The 22,300-nt window shown below is 40.8% G+C and overlaps 1 protein-coding gene across 1 annotated transcript in view; it reads left to right on the top strand.

Annotated features, from left to right (window-relative positions):
• The window catches only part of LOC150102861 (ankyrin repeat and fibronectin type-III domain-containing protein 1-like), a 355,850-nt gene that overhangs the window by 96,546 nt on the left and 237,004 nt on the right, over positions 1 to 22,300 (top strand). The window lies entirely within an intron of this gene.

Raw genomic sequence — 22,300 nt, 5'->3', positions numbered from 1 at the left:
ATATTTATTGACATTTACTACAAAATTCTGCGATGAGTGATTATCGCATTACTCAGGTGCTGGGTATACTCTGAAGTGCTGCTGCAACACGAATCTAAGGGATCAGAGGAACTCGTTCAAGATCGATGTGGTAATGTGTGCGCGCAATTTACAGTGAAGATCAGCAAGCTACTCTGAAAACTCCATTTGTGCTTATCTTGTTAAAGATAAGCATCATGCATGGCTCCAATAAATGGTTTGAATCCTCTCTTATAGGTTGCTTCCGAAGCCTCGCTTCTGAGCCCTCCCTTAAGAGAGTTAGATTCTTGGTAGCAGGAATGTGAAATGGTACTGCAGGATGCTTTTTTTTTTATTTATTGTGGTACCTGGAAAAAGTAGACCATCGTGCCTGAGAGTACGGTTCAGGTCGAGATATGCCATAAAGGTATACGCCTGACCCTGAGGAGAATTGAATTACAGTTAACTGCAGCCTGATTAAAACTGATGATTTTCTTTAATGTTCTGTTGTGCAGACTGCGTGTAATTTGCCAAGGACATTTCTGCATGCCCCCCGCAATTACAAATTCCGCACCGAATTCTTAAGTATACCGAATGCATAATAAAAAGCCTGCAAAACGCGTTGAATGTTATGCCACGAGCACCTTTAGTCTGTTCGTAACTGCTTGGACATGCGTTTTTCGTTTTAGATGATGATCCACGTGTATGCCTTGATACTAGTAGGTGTGTACCCTCGGGATGGTTTCACAACTGCAGTCACCTCTAGGTTCAGTCAAATCGGACAATTTTCTGAATGTCCGTTTTGATCTTTTTTTCATCGAACCATCTCTGGAGGCTTGATCGATCATCTCCAGCTGTTTTGCAGCGAATCATGTCTTGCGTTATCCGTGACTTCGTTGGTCCGATTCCGTCTCCTGGAGGAAATAGAACCGAGTGTTCTGTAGGAGCACTTTGTATATTAATGAGTTTGCAGTGAGTTTCATCGAGGTTGGTTTCGCAGTTCATAAACCAAGTACCAGCGAATAACACTTCGTATAGGTTTTAATATTCCGTAGTTTGTTCTAGGCTGTTCCGACGTGTCATCCTTGTTGCCTTTTGAGGGCTGTTTGCAAATCGATTTTGACAGCTATCGAAAGTAATCTGATTAGCTGATCTGCTGCCTGGACTTGATTTGTGCTCGGTGTCCTAACTATGCGCGATCCAGACACAATGCGCAGTTATTGAATTCTCTGCTTGGAACGCTTACATATTGCTCGAGACCATACATGGCTAATAAGTCCATGTAATCCGCAAAATAAAGACTGTCTCCTAGCATTTGCCACGAATTAAAATAACGTTATAATAATCATGCAGGATGTTGCCCAATTCTTGTGCGAAGTCATAAGGAGAGCGAGATATATAAATAGCCTTCTGTACACTATGTAGTGATTGTAATTCTCTAAGTAAATATTCATATTCTTGGCTGTTTTCATTACTAAACCAATAATATGATTATCTGTTAATAATATTCATACGAAGGTCATTAATAATCTCTTTTGTACATTTAATATTTCAGTTCGGCTTTGACCTGCACGATGACCTGTCTGCCCACAGATGTCACTGCTTTTAAAATCCATGTCATTATCGAGGCGCAGCTTGTTTAGCCCTCAACTCTTTGCCCCCCCCCCCTTACTAAATAGGGTGGGATTTTTCTATTTCGCATATAAGGTCACATGACCAGGACTAGAAATTTATAATAAATGTACTCATTACCTCGGCGGGCCACGCGCCTCTAAAAGATGCGCCCGTGTGTGATGAGATGGATTTTCCAGCCGTATTTCCAATTGGAATTAGTGGCCTGGGCTTAGCCATCAACAGTGAGTTTTTTTACTGAGAGATCGGATAAACCGGTTTCAGATTCATAAGAAAAATAACTTCGCAAGTCTGCGAATCGTCCAAGACGAATCGCAGTGTTAGTAAGGACCTCCACCACATGTTGTATCGAGTCCCAAAGGAACCTGTTGCTTTTTTTTTCTCTCTCTCTCTCTCATGAGTTAAATCGTTCCTCAGTTCCCACCTCCATTCGAGTAGCATTGCCTCGCTTCACACGAATCCCCTTAACCCTGAGGGCAACTGAGATGTTCTGCTCTGAATGAGAACAGTTCCGCTGTAAATAAAAGTCCTCTTTTCTTCCTTCTTTCCCAGGAGTGAGAGAGGGAGGAGAAAAGAGATTTTATTCCTCTTTTCCTGTTCAGCACTGGTTAGAATGTCTTCCTAATGCTGGCAACTATTTTTTGGTTCTTTCAGGGTCTCATCGCTCCACCATATTTGAAATGCGTCCTTTTGGTTGTTGCATTTCTTAAGGAAAATTGGACCTAAGAGTTTGTATTGGCAGTGGCACAGAAAAATGCTCGCATACGTGCTGCACCACTTGTTGTTGGCTTTTCGTGCTCCCTCTGAACGAGCAGCACGTAGTATCTGTTTCGCAACTTTCGGATGGTTTAGGAGAGCTCTCTTACCTTTATTTACTTTTATATAAAAGGAAACATTCTTCTTTACGAGAAGTTCGTTTTTTGTTCACCCCCTGCAGCCTCCATTTTTTTTCGCCATGAAGCGGCTGGATTGAAAGTGAAAAAGTGATGATTGGGGCACATTAAGTGTAGTGATGCCAAATGAAAATTACTAAAACAGCTAAATCTTAAAAAAAAGAGCTAAAAAGGAGTTAAAAATAAAAATTTGAAGCTAAAATTTTAAAAGTAGTAGCTGATACTTTTAAGCTACTTACTTTATTCAAGTTGAAGTGATACTTGCGTATAAGTGGCAAAATGCATCTTCTATGTGGTTCTTCTGCGCTTAATTCACCCACATTTTCACTTACATTTTCAGCTTTATTATATATGGCCATCGTTGCAATATTACTCAGTGTAGATGCTGGTAAATGATAGTCTGTACAGCACTTGTTATTACGCCTGGGGCCAAACTTGACTGACAAAATAGCTGGCAGCATTGGCAATTCCATCTTGTTTCTTAATTTAGTTTTAATTACATTCATTAAACTAAAAATTCGTTCAATTTCCGCATTAGAAGTTGGAAGTATTGATAAATTTATTGCACATTGAGCAATTTCTTTAATTGGATTCATTCCAGATGCATCTTTATATTCTCGTACTTCAGTGCAGAATAGCTCAGTGTTTTCTATGTTCATCCATTTATTTAAGTGGATAGTATTGTACTGGTATTCAGCAGCAGTAACATCTTTTTTTGTTTTCAGCGTTATTTCTAAGATGGGAGTAGCAGGTTCTTTTATATGTTTTAGGATATTGTCAACAGAAAAAGAAGACATCATTCTTAAAATATTCAAGTTTTCAGGCAATCTTTGCTTAAGCTGTTTGAAGAGACCAAGAAGAAACTGTCTTGCTCTACTTCTAAGATTTCGCTCATCATTTTGCGTTATTTTCGTTTGTATCATCAACTCTGAAATTTTTCTTTCAAATCTGTAACCAAGAATTGGAATGGGATCCAAATAGTCGTCAATCTCTGACTCTAGAGGGTCGACTGTGGATGATGGTAGCACTAACATATTAGCAATAGAGCGAATCAAATGATGAAGCTCTTCAAATAATTTCATCTTATCCGCACAGTTAGATGCGAAAATTTTGTTAACTTGCTGAACTTTAACTGGAACAGGATGCAAAAATAAAAGGTACAACAGATCCCTTTCATCTTTGTACATCTCCCACAAAATTTGAGCTTTGTAACATTTCTCATTCACACTCACGACTTCGAAGTGAGTTTTTAATTCCAACCACTGGCTGAGAATTCTGTCTACTGCAGGTTCAATGGCGAGCCACCTTGTTGCCCAATTGCTTTCAATTTTCAGAGACGCATCATTTTCGTTGATAGTTTGATACAACTCTTTGTATGCTGCTTGTCTTGAAGAAGAATGTGAAACCACTTATACGTTTCTGAAACTAAAAATTCTAATTTTCTTAGGAGAGATTCTGCACAAGTGTGAGACATTGCTAGTTGTAATGAATGGAATACACATCTAATTAAAATTAAGGCGGGAATATATGCCTTCGGTTGTTCATAAACGCCATTATTAACACCAACCATAACACTGGCGTTGTCTGTACCAATTGCAATGAGATTTTAATGTCCAGTTTCTTGCACTCTTTTTTTTCAGTTCAGCCACAATACCACTAGCTTCACACTTTTCTAGAACCATCATGCTCAGAAATGTATGCATAATTTTGATGAATTTCCTGCTATAATAAATGATGGTCATTCCTAAAATCTTATTCACGGTGATATCATTCGATTCGTCTATTAGTAAGCTGAAATTTTCATCTCCAATGTCCGCAATTAGATCTTCTTCAAATGCTCACTTAGAATAGTCTTTACCATTGCAGAGCACTTAGTTCGGTGCATTTTTATCTTTGGAATAATTTGACTGTCGGGGATGATATTTTTGCAAAGATCTACAAGATGATCGCAACTGTTGAATGATGAGTGACAACAAAGAAATAATGCTAACCTACTTTCAAAGTTCGCGGTCTCATCAGACTTTTTCACAAGCATGTTTGTAATAGGGACAGCCTTATATGGAACTGCAGCAAGATGTTTGTTGGTTTCGCTATGCTTCACAAGTTGACAATATTTAGCAGCTCTATCACATCTGCAAAACATACAGTGGCCTTTTGTAGCGTCACCAGGAACTTAACACAACCATTTACTAAACATTCCCATTTGCAACCACTCCCTCCTAAATTTTTGCATGTAAGCTTTATTTTTCTCTTTCTTCATTTTTGAAGAAGGGTGTACAACTCTTTACTGCAACGAATTACGATCAATCTTTGAAACTTCCCACTCGCTGTCGTAACTACCAACCAGAAAATTCTGCAAAGACTAACTTCTAGCGGTGCTATCAACTTTAAGGCGACAAAATGGAAGACTGTTGGGCCACGTGACTAAATGACGTCATCATGCGTTTGAAACGTTTACGATGCTCGCGCGAAATGTACAATACAATTCCTTATCAAATGCGAAGATCTGGAAAACTTTCAAAATAATTTCTTTAACACTAAGTTATAAAAACAACCAAAGAGAGCTGAAACTAGTTCTGAAGGAGCTAGATTTGGAGCTAGGTGCTAGATTAAAATTTTTGCAGCTAGGGAAGAAAAAAAAGAGCTGGATCTAGCTCAAAAGAGCTAAATTGGCAACACTAGGTAAGTGTGTCCAAAATTTGAGCAACAAGGAAGGTGGGGAAGGAATTCGAAATAAACTGACCAGTAAAGTGTGCACTTCACTGGTCAGTAAAGATGCTCCACCAATTCGCCAAAAATAAGTCACAGGAAGCCGTTTGCGCAGTTGCGTTTGGTCACAAATTTCGAACGACGTTGGTTTTCGATTACAGAAATCGTAATCGAAAATCAGCACGTACGACCCCCCCCCCCCCCACGCACGTTTTTAATACTCACTTGCGTAACAAAAACGAAATGTTTCTTGGCTGTGGGTATTCATTGTTTGAATGCGAGATCATGCCTGCAATTTTTTTTACAACTTGATTTTTACAACAAGAACTTGTTACCTTCGCCTAAAGACAAACTCCCACCTCTGTTACTACCTGGCGTGTACGAGGTACCATGCTCCTGTAAACTGTCGTACTATGGGCAGACAGGCAGATCTCTTCTTAAACGCATCTCTGAACATCAAGATTACATCCGTCTCATCAAGCCGTAGAAATCCGGCCTCTCCCAACACGGAGTTGAAAATCCAAACCATAGGATCCATTGGGAAAAGACCAAACTTCTACGCAGATCTTAATACAAACATGAACGTTGATATAAAGAAAGTGCTAAGTCCTACTTCACAGACCCAATCTAAACCGCAATGATGTTCTTGCCATTCCTAGTTTTGGGTTAAACAAAATTGGGTAAAACAATTCAATTTTAATTTAATTTAAATAATCTTTTTTTTTACGCTAGAAAGCGCTGCTGCAAGCATTTGGATTCCATTGTATTCATGCGCCCTATCTGTGTGTTATTCCTAGTATTGTTCCCAACTGTACTGACGATGTGCTAAAACACTTAGGTCGAAATATTTACGTATTAAAAAAAACCTATTACTGTGGTTTTACGTGTGTTTATTTAGTCAATTTTTTTTTATAACATAAAAATATCTTCGATGAGTACTGAGAGATTGACACATCTTTTGGAATGCTGCAGAGGACATCCACGTTTGAACATAATCAGATTAGTAAGTAATCTCGCCCGACAACGAAAGAGTTTAAAATTAGCTTGCACTATTTCTTAGATTTCTTGAAGCTTCTCGCGTGTGCAGGATTCATTCAAAGTCCTTCGTCCATTGAGATGGTGAACAGAGGCGCATCGTCCCTGCCCGAATTTCCTTGTGTGTATGCCGCGCAAAGATGCACTTGCTGGTCGCTCCATTGGAAACTGTAAATAAAACATGTTCGTTGCGTGCGGTACGGTGATGTCGTCATTGAGAGACGATTAAAACCTGCAAACTTCGTAAATCGCGAGAGTGGATGGGATCGTACGGACAACCAGAACACCAAAGAAGTTCAAGAAGCAAGTTTTGGAAGGTTTATCAGACAGGGTTCGGCGTGGAGAGACGAATGCTCAGCCTTAACGTTTCTGCCGTGAACGGCACTGCGAAATTTCAGCACTCTCGGAGGATAGTCGACGACGCCGTTTGGTTGGAAAGACCCAAACGCGATTCCAGTTTCTTCTGGGGAGCGAAGAATCTTGTAATCAATGCTTAACTCACGTTCATTGAAGGTGGCTTCATAAAGAGGCTAAAAGAGTCTTCCTCACCCACCGACCAAGAATTCCTCACTCAGTCTCGTGGCGCAAATTACTTTGGCATTAATTCCAAACAGTGTCTGCAACATGCGTTGCACTGCGGTTCGTTCGGGCCGTAACAACAGTCGGACCACGTTCATTGCATGTCTGCAAAAAATCCGGAGCCCTTTTTTAGCAGAGAACAAAATAAAAAGAATCACTCGGAGGGAGTTTTCTGTTTGGATGAATCTAGATGGCCGTGGTGCTTGCCATTGAAAGGTTCTGAAATGAGAAAGTCCGTGGACCTGGCAAGTCCGGACCAGCGCCGACAGAACAGCTCTGTTCTCGTGATGTCAGCGAACCAAACTGAATTCTGTCGAAGCATCGCTGCGGACTGGTCTGTTGCTTGCTCGTTTCGTGCAAGCCACTTCCAGCAGGATGTCATTGCAGATACACGCCTTTGTTCATGGCGATGAACAAAGCTCACATTCTATGTGTGCTTTGTTCCGCTACCAACCCCTTCCCCATAACAGAATTAGTACCCGTGGTTTCGTTAGTCGATTTTAAGTGAGAGCAGCAAATCAGCGGCATCTTCTGTCGTCGATTGGCTCGCTTAGCCGTTTGAATGCTTGTAATCGTCGAGTGGAGGAACTTTCTTGTCTCGCTCTGCATTCCGACCTCTTTCCGCATGCATGTGAAGGATTTTTATTTTGTAAAACGAATCCTGATCGATTTTTTTTTGTTTTTAACATTAGCTTTCGAACAGATTTTATCAGCTAATTACGCAATATGTTACGGATTTTGCTGTGATGGATCGTTAAGTGGTTTTTCACTGGCCACCCCGCATCGTGCGTCAACTGAGATATTTTGTTCCTGGAACTGTGCGCGAACAACTAACTGCCGAAAAGTTATTGAATATCTTAATCGAATTTCAGATCATTGACATGCTCCAAATGCTAAAACAAATCTTATCCAGTAGTTTTAATTTATTTTAAATCCTTAATAGGCACGTGATGCTAATTTTTGCTTTAGCATTGGGTGCATTGGGAGGGGGTAGCCTTGTGCTGCAAACCACAACTACTAGGCTCTGTGCCCGTTCCCAGTTTCGATTTCAATTACTTTTCGTCCTACTTCGGCAGCTCACGTAGCAACGACGACAACAAACGACGCCCTTGAGTAAGACAATATCCCCGTTTACCTTTGAATCTGTGACTTGCGGTAAATACTGCGGAGCACGCGAAAGGCGTTTATTCTTTGCTTCGTCGAAGTTAATCGATTCGTTACGAAGCGGTCGTAGAAGTTTCGCGTTCGCATCCGTTTGTTGCTTTCGTCGAATAATTGGATTGGCGCGGGACTGTTTACTCAAGAACACGCTCGGATCTCACGAACGCATTCTCATCGTCGAATTCAAGCGCGCGCTTTAGAAGAGTCGGTGGGTTTGAATGCGTCGCTCAGCAAGAAAACGAAGTAGGATTAAAAAATAAAATAAAATCGACGCACTGAGCAACAGATCGCCGCGGTGTCGCCTGTGATTTTTTTTTTGTTTGTTCATTCATCTCTTCCTGTTCAAAACGAACTGAATATGAAAATATCTTTTCCGAACGGCGATCACGAGCGCCAGTCGTATACTCTTTCTGTATTTTACGATAGCAAACCAGTTTTTACTCGTTTCGTTGGAGCTTCTGAGACTGCGGCATCGCCGGTTGAAAACGTTTCTCGAAACAAAAGTCTTAACTGCGAGGAAAAACAACAAAATAAAAACTTCCGTCAGTGATGCGCTCATTAAGCCGAGCAGTTTCCATTCCCGTCGAGTTGTTTCTCCCCCCCCCCCCCCAGTGGGTTTCAATCATTCCCGCTAATGTCACGACTCATCGCTTCATAACTAAACGTGTCGACGTTTTCTGTTTTGTTCCTTCCGCTTACGAATCGCCGGAAAGGAAGGGGGGGGGGGTTAAGGATGGAGGAAAGGGCAATAGGGATTGTCGCAAGCGCAATCGACTCGCTTCAGCGCAGCAAAAGGGATACGAAAATACCGTCGACATCGGCACGAGAAAACACACGCCACGATGAGCGAAGCTACGAAGAAGAAGAAATGAAGGGAAGCGCGCATCGATGAGGTGCGACCCAAAGGTGGAAGAATGCATTTGGCGCTCTGCGGTTATGCGCCAACGCGAAGAGCACCTTCGAGTTTCAGTTCGTATATTTCGTTTGCAATCGTGATCCGGAATAAAGAAAGGTGGGTTTGCCGATCTCATACGGATGTAGCAGTTTTTTTTTTTTTTTTTTATAGCGGAAATCAGCCAGAATGATGCCTGCTAGTATTTTGCCTGAGTTGCTTCTGCAGGATTTTCAAACCAAAACAAGCGCAGTGATCAGAAAGAAAACAAACCGATCTTCTTGTGTGGTTTCTAAAATCGAAAGGGGATGATCAAAAGGAGTACCACCTCTTGCGAAAACGCGGTGGATTGCTTTTATTTATTTGAAATAAAATCAGTCTCAGAAACTAAATACGTAAATTTTAACTTGCGAAATACAACAGGCAACATGAACTTCACTGCACAATTAATTTTGCACGATTGGAATTGCAGGACAAATTCAAATTGCAACTGCGAGAAAATAGAAAAAGTGAGTGTAATAACTTACTTGGGATTAAAAATTAATAGTAATTTAAGCTGCAAACCTCATATGACCGATGTCGTAAATAAAGTAAGGATTATGTTAAACAGACTTGACTACCTAAAAAGATTCTTAAATTTAAATATGCTACAAATATTATATTCTGCCTGGATTCAAAGCGCACTACAATATGGTGTATTAAGTTGGGGAGGAATCTGTCGCACTACTCTCTTTTATAACGCTGAAACCTTTAGTCTCGACTCTGCATAAAGTAATTAAAATCTTAACTAGAAATAACAAATGCATACATCCTTTCTTTCATGCTTGCACGGTGATCAGAATACATTTTGGAAAATTATGGAGACAACTACCGTGTTGAAGTAAACCAAAATCAACACTCGACGTTTCGACCTTCATATCAAGGTCATCATCTGGAGCATACACAATATATATATATATATATATATATATACACACACACACACACACAGAGAGAGAGAGAGATAGAGAGAAACACGCTGCACCACAATCTTCTTGCAAAGTAATTTCATACAAAGCATGTATGAAATGGATAAGAAACAACGGTCGAGTGTTTTATAACGCTTGATTGAAATTATAAAATTCCTTGGTAGCCAATTTAGCTTTTCGCGGATCATCTGATAAATTATATGAAAGGAATAACGGCAAGTTTTTAAAATTAGTCGAATTGTTTCCGAAGTTTGATCCCGTTATGGAAAATCATGTTGAAAGAGCCCAACAAAAACAATAGAGTACACTATTTGAGTAAAGACAGTCTTTAAATGAAATACTGGAAACTTTAAGTAACGCAATCAGGGATAAAATTTTATTATCAATTCGAAAATCTAAATATTATTCCATAATTTTTGACTGCACACCTGATGCAAGTAAAACAGAACAAATGACAATTATTATTCGTTTTGTTTCCTGTGACAATGGAATTGTCAAGATCAGGGAAAACTTTTTAGGTTTTGCAGATATATCAGATTCCACAGGACGTGGTTTATGTGCAATGATAATGGAACAACTGGAAAAATGAAACATTCCCATTGAAGACATGCAAGGTCAAGGGTATGATAATGGGGAAAATATGAAAGCGAAAAAATATGGGCTCCAAAATTTGCTTTTGAACAAAACCCCTCGAGCTTTTTACGTGCCATGTGCTGCTCATACTCTAAATTTAATCATTAACGATGCAGCCAAAGTGAATGCAAAAGCAATTAGTTTCTTTGCAATTATTCAAGAAATATACAATTTCTTTTCATTCTCTTACAAACGTTGGGCAATCCTTTTAAAGTTCGTAAAAAATTTAACATTGAAACAGCCATCAGAAACGCGATGGGAAAGTAAAATTAATGCAATCCGCCCTCTACGATATCAGTCAAGAGAAATTTACGATGCACTTTTTGAAATTTTAAATAATGAAAATTTTAATAAAGAAACTCAGCATGAAGCACAAACATTATGTGCTAAAATAAAGGTCTACAAATTTATTTGCTCTCTTATAACTTGGCATGATTTACTTAACAGAATAAACCCTGTGAGTAAAATGCTTCAAGACAAAAATATGAACATTACACTTGCTTTAGAATCTATCGAAAACTTATAGAGTGAATGTGTTTTATACACGTCTAGACGTTGAATGTGTTCGTTAATAGAACGTTTTGAACAACTAAAAACATATTATGATAATTTCGATTTCTTGTATAGATTACTACAAATTAATAACGAAGACTTACGAAAAAATTGTGACTATTTAAAGATTCTCTTGAAGGACGGTGACAATAAAGACGTAAATGCAATAGAACTATATGACGAGTTATGTGCTTTCCGGGATATTTTTCGGAAGGATAATTTAAATATTCAAAACCCTTTCGATATTCTTAATTTTATTGTGTCCAATAATTTCTTTCCCTAACTTTTCAATTGCTTGAAGAATACTATTAACCTTACTTGTTAGTGTAGCGAGCGGTGAACGTTCCTTTTCCAAGTTGAAATTGATTAAAACCTACTTAAAACAAGTATGCCAAAAAAAAGCTTGTTAGTTTGTATCGAAAATGATAAATGTGCGGAATTAGACGTTAAGACCACTATTTCTAATTTTGTAAATATGAAATCAAAAACCCTAAAATTTAAATAAAAAAATTTCAAGTATATTTATGTAATTTAATTTATTTTCTGTTATTCTGTAAAAATGTTATTTTTTGAATACTTATATTAAATGTTCTAATTATTTCTGAATTCTTTTCTAATTTTCTCATCTATCTTGAGTTTCTTTTATTTTCCTAAAAGATAGTTCCACTTATAAAAATTATTAAAACATTTTTACAAGTTACTAAGAATTTAGTAACTTGTAAAATGCGAGAATATTTTGAACTTTAGTTTAAATAAATTTTAACTTTAAAATTCATTTTAATTTTGTTGGCGATTCGGGTCGGTGAGAAGGCTATAATCCCTGTATCATTGTATTCAACGATTAAAGTTAAAGTGGCTTTATCAAAATTTGCTTTAACTTTTGAGAATTTTTTGAATATTCGGGTTTTTAACGATTATCCTGCCTAGTCAGCACCCCCGGTTCGTTACATTTAGCGAACCAACGTGTGGCTGTTCTGTCAAAATTTATTTAAGAAATTGCAAATAATTTAAATTTTTATCATCGTAAAAGAACCACACACTCCCGGATCGTTACAGGGGCGCTTAGATAGAAATTGCATGCGGGTGGCAAAGACCCTAGCGCCGACTCTGCCGAGGATGTTCTTCGATACGACAACGTCATCCTTCTCGTTGCAGAGCGGTCTTCCTTTTGGTATTATTGCGACAGTCTTCCGATGACTTGCATCGAATCGCATTCGCTCGCTCTCCCTCCAATTACTCGAATGATTTCACTTGAATCTGCAAACGAGGACGATTCGGACAGAATCAACAGATGGTGGGAAGTCCAAGAGCTTCTGCCAGATTTTCTTTCTCTGTGTGCGGGGTGGTCTTGCTTCGACTATCCACAGCACGGGCCGTTCTGTTTGACGAGTGATTTTTCTTTTTATATTTCAAGCAGACCGCGCAAATGGAACACGATGTCCGGGACTTTGAGAAATTTCTTCCGACGATATGAGAGGGGGGGGGAAGGCGGTGGCATTCTTCCAGACTTCATTCACGAAACAGAAGAGCAAACAAACTGCTGCTCTCCGCGCTTAAGGATACCGATCGCAGTTCGCCCTTCTTTCTTGCTGACTGCTTTTCCGAGTTCCACTGTACATTTCTCTGCCGAACGAACTTGCGATTCACGTTCAGGCAGCTGAACAGAAGACCTCGCGTTTACCTGCAGCTGCTTGTAACGGAGAAGAGTTCAAGGAGACGTGTCATTCCACCGAGTAGTTGCGAAGAAACTTGACGAAGGCGGAATAAGAAGATGATTGAATCCAACTTTAAATGAAAGTGCAGTCAGAGGATTCGAAGAGATTAAATTTAAATCGGTATTTATAACTAATCTCTCTCTCGCACGCATACACAAATAAGCCTTTTTATAATCAGTATTTGTCGCCACGCATCGCAGATTATGACATCCGTAGCGTGTGCTGATTGTCATCTAAACGCGAGTGACTTCATATCAAGGAAGTGCGAGTTTCCGAATTCACACATCATCGTTACTCGAGCGGAGGGGGTCAACTCCAATCTGGATGTTGAAATCTGATGATAGACGAAGAGCGTCTCTCCGCCTCGTCTTGTTGAGCCTTCTTGTCTCGGTTTAAGAAGGGATTGTTTGCGCAGCTGAAAGAGGTTCTCCACGAGCATGAACGCAGCAGAAATGAGTCGGGGATGCTCCAACGATGACAACCGCTCATCAGAGTTAAATTGCAGGTTTCGACTTCTTTCTCGGCTGCAGTGGGGACATGGCAGAATTCACCAATGTTCAGTAGCGGGTTACGAATTGGCCACAGAAAGCGCAGTTTAATATACGACGAGCGCATCGTGCAGCGTGTGAACCTCTCTCTTTATGGGACATTTGTGACTGAATGTAACGTTGCGCTACGAGCAAAACACACGTCACGGTTTCATTTTATTTTTTACAGGAGGAGGGTGATGGAGGATGGAATTCGAGTTGCAGCTTTCGCTAGAGTTCACAGGCAAAAGTGCCCTCACGAATGTCGAAAATTATTCCCACTCAGTCGATTGCTGCTGCTTGACGGTCATCACTGTCAAAGGCAGACGCGAGGAGAGCGAGCGAGTGGTTCAGGAAAACGCAGAAGCTCAGTTTGGAATGCGAAGTCGATGATCCTCATGATAAACTCGGGATAAACTGGAATTATTTTCAGGATAACAGTGCATTGATTGAATTGCAGTGTTTTCACTAACCAGACTGATCTCACCGTAAGGTGAAAGTAGCGCAGAGACATCCAGAAAAAGAAAGAATCTTATGAACTTTATTAAAAGTCTTTCGCAACAACACAAATAACGGGAGTTGCAATCGAGATTCTGAGTGTGGCGTGTAATGGAAGCAGCGGGATAGTTTGCGTTAGTCATATTAAACACTGATAAGGCGTGACTGGTCTCCAGTGCTTCATAAAAATAAAACGAAATCTTTCGGATGAAGACGGAGAGCTGTCACGCACCTCGTGATTACAAGGCTGGATGTGTTGGAGAAGCGTAGAGTGAAAGCAGTATCGCGTGGAAGTGATGTTCGAATGAACGTGTTTCATAACACCCCAACGACGTCATCATGCGCGGTGTGAAAGTCTTCTCCTCGCCGTTTTTCCTCAGGAGGACACAATGGTGAACTCTTGCGGTTTCTTTTTTCACACCATCTCGGATCGAAAAAGTGTCTTGTTTTCGAATCTGCTGTGGCGTCGCAGAGAAACACCGTGGGAGGCAGCGATGCTTCTTCTGGAAACTGTTCTTTCCATATGCGAAGGCAAACAAGCCCATTGATAGAACGCAGTGCACTGGCTGCGTTTATTTGCGTCTTCTTAATAGCAAGTGGATAACCACAGCAACCCTTAGAAGAAAAAAAAAAGCTGGGAAAAATACTCTGAATAGAAAAAATACAGAAGAAAATAAGCAACAGGTTGAAAAGCAAATAAAGAATTTGCAGATCTGCCCAAAATGCTCGATCGGAAGAAAAATGCCAAAATATGTTAAGAATCTAATAATAAAGAGTGCTGAAAATTATAAAAGAATTAACAAAAACAACCCGAAACGAAAAGCTAAAAATGATATTGAAACTGGAACAGAGTAAGAGATTTTTTAAAAAAAATTGTGAAGAATATTAGCAGATACTTTATCAGGAGGAAAGAAGACTGGAAAAACACGAAGAGACAGAAAGAACTTTCTGAACTTTTTAACAAATATTGGTGAAATTTCCAGATGACTGGAAGACGGGCATCTTAATATCGATTCCCGAAGGTGTGAAAATTGTAGACCCACAACATTGCTATGCCATAGCCGTAAAATCTTCACACGCATTCTTAAAAATGGAATCCAGACGTTAATGAATGAGAAAATAGGAGAAGATCAAGACCAGGAATGTCCGTCTAGCATATTTCTATCGTTAATATCCTAGCTGAAAAGTACACAACTCACTTACGTACTACAGTTTCGTTGATTTCTAACAAGCATTTCATTGCAAATTGATAAAATTCTTAAAATCTATGATACTTTAAATTCAGATCTACAAACCTTTATTACGAATTCTTATAAAGATACTAAAGAAACCGTCAAATTTAATAAAATAGCAACAGTAGAAAAATGAGTCGTGTAGGGTTGTCCACTCGCATCAACATTATCTATCTCGAGGAAATATTCAAATCTATAGCTGAAGAACCAGATCTACAAATAAATGGCACGAATATCAGATATAGAGACGATATTATTTTTCTTTCAGGATCTAAGGCGCAATTGAAAAAAACAAAACAAAACATTTCAAACGAAGATTGCAAATCTTTTGGAATGTAAGCAAAACTAACAAAACAGGAAAAAATAGCAAAAAAATAAAAATAAAAATAAAATAAAAAATTCAAGAAAAGTAGAAAATCGTATGCTTGAACAGGTAAAGCAATTTACGTATTTTGGCAGTCTCGTTTCTCACAACCTCAACACAGAAACAGTAAAACAGAGACTTAACAAAGGTTGGTCTAATATGAATAAATGAAACAAAATAGTGAAAAATAACACCAATTAAAAAAGCGTCGAACTGAAACTCTGTAAAACCTGAATTACATCCACAGCAACGTTTGGATCTGAGACTCAGTCAGAAAGAAATACAGAAAATCAAAGCATTCAAAATGAAATGCTTAAGAAAATAAATCGTACTCCAAAACACAAATGAGAAGACAAGTTAAACTACAGTTTAATTTGTCTTCTCATTTTGTACACTCGCAGAGATTACCAAATGCAGTCTTGAATGGAATCACTGGAGGAAGAAGATTAAGAGGCAGACCAAAAAGAACTTGGCTACAAGGAAAGGTCACAGTAATCGAGCTTCCGAGAGATGGCCAAAGATAGAACCAGATGGAAGGGATTTGTTCACAGGGACTCAACCCATCATCTGACAGAAGAGAAAGAAGAAATCGTTCACCAAAGCAAACTTCGTCTGAAGTAAAGCACGCTCTCGTTTCCCCCACTGAAGACGCGTTTGCATGCAACAGCACCACGAGCTTGGGATATATTGAGGAATGCTCTACTGCGGGCGGAATTATCCCCTCCCCCGGGTGCTTGGAAATTGAATGAAGGTTAGCCGCAAATAACAAATTAACCGCAAACATAACAACACGCAGGTTTTTTCCTGCCCAATCCTCGTGCTTCTTCGCCTTCCTGTTTTGTTTTCAGAAGCTCTCATAAACATCGTCAATAAATTTTACTCAACGAACACAAATCACGTGGGTGCTTTAAATCAAGAATGTATTGACGTACCATTTTTATGTAAGCGTGTGGGAACTTTTCGCGCGTGTCGATTGCGAATAAAATTCCTTCAGCGTGACCGATGGGTTTCTGCACGACGGTGACTTTGCACATCTTGGCGGTGTGTGGGGGAGGGAGGAAGGGAAATGTACGCGCATGTATGTGTGTTAGAAGAAGATTTGATCTGGGTTAGGTGAAGCTTGTGGTCGTTTTTCAGCTAAAAGAGGGATCGAAGCAGTGTCTTATTTTTGGAGGAAAAAGCGATTTCTGTTTTGTTTTAAAGCAATTGACAGCACTCCTTTAAGACCGTGAAGTCACGAAAACATGCAGGCGCCCGTAAGAGCCTAGTGTGTCATTCCTTTCGCAGGAACAGTCCTCCCCCCCCCCCCTTTTTTTTATGTTGCGATGTGTTAAGTGTGGTTTCGAGCGTGATGGGATAAACGAGAAATGCACCTGAGCAATCTTTCAACTTCAATTCCGAGAAGCCTTTTGTACTTTGCTCCGCAGTCACGTGCCAGTGCAGTACACACAATGGTGTAGACTTTGGTAGCGGTACCGTCTTGTGGCGTACGGGTACATCAAGAACATCACCACACACGTCCGCGACGTGTGTCAGTAGTCAAAGCTCTGTGTCACACACTAGGGGTTCGTTCTGGTCCGATGTTATTCTGCGAAACCCACCGCAGGTACGTTACTTCCGCTTCTAATAGTTTGTATCAGAGATCGAGAGCTTCGACTTTCGTGCGATACTAATTACGAGTGGTTGCCCACCCACGAAAGGTCGGTGGATGGAGGCTGTTGAATCACTGTTCAGTGCGATTAGTTGACCCCTATTCCGGAATTTCAGCGAGTGTTCCGCCCTGATCATTGCTAAGCTGTTAGAATCAGAATACGCTGCGCGTGCGTGTGTTATGGTTGCTTTATCGTTTTATTAAAGCGACGAATTACGCGACCAAGAATCGTGAAGAGTGCTGAAACGTTCGAAGTACTAAAGTGCTTCGAGTTCGTTGGCTTCGCCGTGCAGCGTCCGATGGCAACCGCTTTTTATCGCGTCTCCTAATAGCGGATTTGGTCGAAGTGTAACAAATGTCAAGCGCGACAGCCTTCTAGTTGAGAAGTTCGCTGGCCGCCACAGGTCGTACGCTGTCTCGTCATGCAAAAGCGGAGGAAGGTTGGTTACGACAGGAGGGATTCGTCTTTCCATTTCCTGAGGCAGCACGTTCAATAATTAATGCTTAAAAGTGGATCGTCTTTCGCAGACGTGTGAGCAGCCTCCTGTCGTGGGTGATTGGGTGGAATATTTATTTATTTTAAACTCCTCAGAACTTTTCTTTGGACGCCCAAGAGTCGGAAGTGACGACTGCTGAATATTGCATTTGGCGAGGAAGAAAATTGAATTTCTCTGCCACGTTTCATTTTCTTAATCGCAACACGTTTCTGAAATCGTCTTTCATAGCATTGGTTCGTACAAATGACGCGTCTGGTTTGCAGGAGTGTTTGTCCGCGCTCTCTTGGATAATAAGCATCGCTTCCGAAGATAAAAAGTGCACGAAGCGATATTCAACGCACGTTTTCATTTATTTGTTGGTGCGATTTAACTCGAAATAAACTCCGAGAACTACCACGTGTCTCGTGGTGTGCAGTATTGCTCGACATTTCTCGTTGTACTTGTTGCCGACAAGACAAAATAGAGAAGGAAATTTGAAAAAAAATGCTCTGTCGAACTTATAAAATGCCGCTTCCACGTTGTTCGAAATCTGGTTGTCGCGCAGTGCTTTTCGCTATTTCGAGGGTGAAGCAGGTGAACGAGTCGGTTGGTTTGGGGGAAGTAAAAAGCTGAGGCAGCATTTTCTTGTGCAAATTGAAGGATGGCATTTAAAGCAGTGGATCAAACTTCTTATTCTGCCGAATCGATAAGGAAGGCACTTAAAACGACTTCCATTTTCCCGTGTTCTTATCTGAAACAGCATTTGCGATAAGGTGTAAAGAAAAAAAAAGGAATTCCAATTCTCATCGCTGAAGGCCAAAGCAGAGAAAGCAACTGTAAACGTCAATTCGCCTTGGCGAGAATCCGAATGTCATCTTGTGCAGAGGTTGAACGTTTGCCGGATCTCCTACAGGCGAAAGGAAATGGGGCTTCGCTGCACCTGGACAACTGACACGAGACGACCTTCTAGTATCGGGCAGGCCATCTTGATTTTTCAAATGGACAGCAGCAGCGACAAGCGATTCAAATGGCGGAATCTCAATTTCATTCTGTCTCTCAACAGAAAGCATTAGCAATACCTTGCGACTGTAGTTGAATCAAAAAAAAAAAAAATCAGTCGGGTATTGGTACAAAAGAGTTGAAGTTCATAATGAACAGAATGTTTTGTTAAAAGTTTGTAAATGCAGCATTCTTAAGATGCTTATACTATTCTTGGGTGAATTCCTCACTGCAATTTCCTCACCTTTGATTCGAACACAAAACAGAATAATCAGAGCTGCAGCCATTACTAATTTCTTCGCCTAACAACGAGTGACCTCTTTGCCATTCTTAACATTCCGCCATTACAGACACTCCATCTATTTAACTGAATACCTTACATAATAGAAGAAAGAACGTTCTGGATTTTTCTGTCTATAACATACAGTTTTCGCTGTGGCCGGAACAGTTCCTAAGGGAGACAAAGAAATTTTCCCCGAATCATTCGCGTAGCTGCTTGTTGCTAAATACTCGAGAGAGAGATCGAGTCTGTGACATCGGATTGCGCTTTTAGAAGAGGATCGAGAGACTTCCTCGTGGCATGGCACCGAATAATGTCGACTTTTATTTTAAACTCGCTCTAATCGTTATGTCTCAGTTATTTTCCGTGGGTATTGGTGTGCCATCGTAGACGCAGTCATTTAGTTTTTTTAGTGACCGGGATCGCCTTCATTTGTATTTTTATAGTAACCAGTATGGCTACGGTTACACACATTGGGCAGTTCTTTCTCATCTATTTCCATTTTCTGTTCTTTATTCCCAAGTCTTTTATTTAACTATCAATCTCCATATTACCACTTTCCAAGTGGTAATATGGAGATTGCAGGATACTTTTTATATCATATGCAGTGTTACTTGTTATTTATCGGTTGTATTGTTCCCACTACTTGCTGCACCTGTTCTATTATATTTTTCCATTTGTATTCGGTGTTTTAATGATAATGTTTTAACTACTTACTTTAAAAAAAATACGCGCACTCAACTCAGTGTTGTAATGTTATGTAACGGGATAGCACCATTTGGGATAAATCTAAATTTGCGCGCTTACACTTTGTACGTGTTCCTCACCCCCCTTTCATCCTGATTACATGTTCCACCCTTTAAGGATACTCGTCATCAACCCCCGCTATGCAATAACGAGTCGAGCATTTGTTCTTCCCTGAACACGGTCGTGGATCGTCATTGGGATGTTTCAGCTCATTCCAGTCTTCCAAGTGCGTTTTATCTTCTCGTGTGTTGTAATCGCAAGTCCATTCCAGGGAAAAAATCCATTACGTTACATCGCGCCGATCGGGGGATCGCTTGATTCGTTGCTGCGCAACGGATGAGGCTATCTTTTCCTTTGCACGTGCAGGCTGCGCTTTGGTTGATATTGGACTGCAGGGGTGGCGGCCCTTCTGCATCAACCGAGACTGTGCAGCTGCATACTCAGCGTTTCCCTACCGATCTCAATCCATGGGCTGCTCTTCGAACTTCTGGCTGATCGTTTGTACACCCTCTTGCTAAGATTTGCCCGCAATCATTTCACGCAACTTTCCTTGTTGTCCTGTAGCATCTTCACCTTTCCATCAGCTGCTGATGCGACATCCTCCGATAACGCATTTTCTGATCTGAGTTCTCCTCTCGCCACCGACAATGCACAGAAGTGCAGCCCCTCTACAAATATCGCTCGCTTGACATGCGAGAGCTAATTTCTGCTTTGGTTTTAGTTTATTTGAAAAGCGTGAAAATGAACTCGTCTGGAATTATTTCGCTGAAAGGGAAAAATGCAAACTTTTGCTGCCGTTTTGTGCATCTTGAAAGTGCGGGTTCGTTCTTTTAATGAAAACTGTCGCCTATGTAAACACGTCGCATCAAAATTAAACGGTGACACCAATTGCCCAGGGTTTGGCACGTTCTTATTCCAAGAAAAGGAACTCAGAGCATCACGTTTGTCTTCGTTTTTTCTCTTAACAAAAATCAAACTGCGACCATAATCTTAACTGTTAGGCACTTTTAAAAATGCGTCTCCTTCTTTCTTTCTTTCGGCGTGTTGAAGCCCCTCAAGGTGTATCCATTTCCAAAAGCTGGAAATTGCTGCGAAAATGTGCCGTCGTACTCGGCGAGGAACCCGTTGCAGCCCCAAGGAGTCGTTCTCCCTTGCCTCGAACACGCAGCCATTTGCTGAGAGGACTTTCGCCGTTTGTTGAATGCTGACGGCGTTGCTGTGGTGCTCGGGTGAGTTATCAAAGCACCACCACAATACACCCAAGAAGGTGACGCGCCTTTCGAGTGGAAATGGACGAGATGCGGAGAAGAACCCGGTCTCGCATGTGAAAGGTTTTTCCGACTGCAAAACAGATAAAAGTGGAAGAAGAAGAACACGCGCGAGTCATGCTCACTGTCATTAACTGTTCCGGTCATAATACGAACCCCGTCTTGGATTATCACGAGTGTGTTCGCTGTTCATTCTTCGCCGTTTTCGAAAGCTTTCCGCCGGAAAGTAGAGAGGTGGTTCAAAGTTGCTGGTGGAGGTCATTCACGATAACCTCGTAACAATCGGATTCCGCGCTCCACGAAAGTGTGGTTTGCGCGGTGCGATCTTCCTTCAGACACCGCTCCTGTTCAACAGGCTGATTCGTTTTCTAAGGACGGACAGAGCGGACCAGCACCAAGAACTGTGTGGAGAGTTGCTTCGCTTTCGTGCTTCTGCTGGTCGAAAGCACACAAACCGCAGTCGTTTAAGTGGACGAATTTTTTTCTGTGTCAACAAGCTGCGGACCGTCCTTTTTTCAGCGCCTTTCTGTTTAAAAAAAAAAAAAATCTTTCCGCCATGACTCGTCACAAGGTGGCTCGCAAATAGCGCACGTTGTTATTTTGTTTTCGAACAAACGCCATTAAAATTAGTGTCGCTCTCGTGATGAGCTCGAATTGCAAAAAAAAAAAAAATTATTTCATTTTATTTGCCGTGTCTCCGCTTAAAAGCCTCCATCTTAAGTTGCTGATCATTCTGCTTGTGCCCATTCTAGACATCCATTTTGTACGGTTCTTCCGGAACTGTCTTTGACCCGTTAAAATATCTTTTGTGTGACGGAATTGATTTCTATCCCGTAACTTCGCATTTCGGTCACCTGTGCTCCGACCTGACCAGAAGTGGCTTCTCGCTTTTCATCGTTCTACCGCTTCGCATTTTTGGTGCTTTCAGATTTCAAGTGTTCGTCATTCATTGCGGTATTTACGGCTTTTCTCCTCCCGTTTGGAAACTAATGCCGCAGCTCGCCCTCCTGCTTAATCCTTTTCTTTACTCCGCTCTAAAGAAGGCGAATAAGCGTTTCCTGACACTAAGGAAACATTAATAATCGTGTGCGACAATCTTGTACGAAGTAATCGAGTTAACAGCATCCCCTAGTCGATGGATGTCTGCGTCAATTTGTGTCGCGCCTCGAATAACATTACCCGCTCCTGCTTTGATCGCCACTGTTGCAAGCGCACCTTTGCAGCAGCTCCAGTCACCTCGTTATTATTCTCCTCGGGGTGAAATATTGATTGGCAACGGCGTTGTGTCGCTGCTTGCTTGCGAATGTCATTTCCATTTCTGTGCCTCAACAGCAGTCAACTAATGGTCGTTCTGTTTATAGATCGCGAGACGCTCTCAAAGACGTCATTCAAAATTCCGCTTGTGTTGCTTGTAAAGTTGGCTTTTGTGTTGTTCCTGGTTTGAGGTGCTGCCTGTTAGCTTTTCGCATCTTGTGCTGCTGCATTTGTTATT

The sequence above is a fragment of the Typopeltis vanoorti genome, chromosome 9, assembly GCF_054136105.1.
Source record: "Typopeltis vanoorti isolate ZY-2024b chromosome 9, IOZ_Tvanoo_1.0, whole genome shotgun sequence".
NCBI lineage: Eukaryota > Metazoa > Arthropoda > Arachnida > Uropygi > Thelyphonidae > Typopeltis > Typopeltis vanoorti.
The sequence above is the reverse complement of the archived record's forward strand: the minus strand, read 5'-3'. Positions and strand labels throughout refer to the sequence as shown.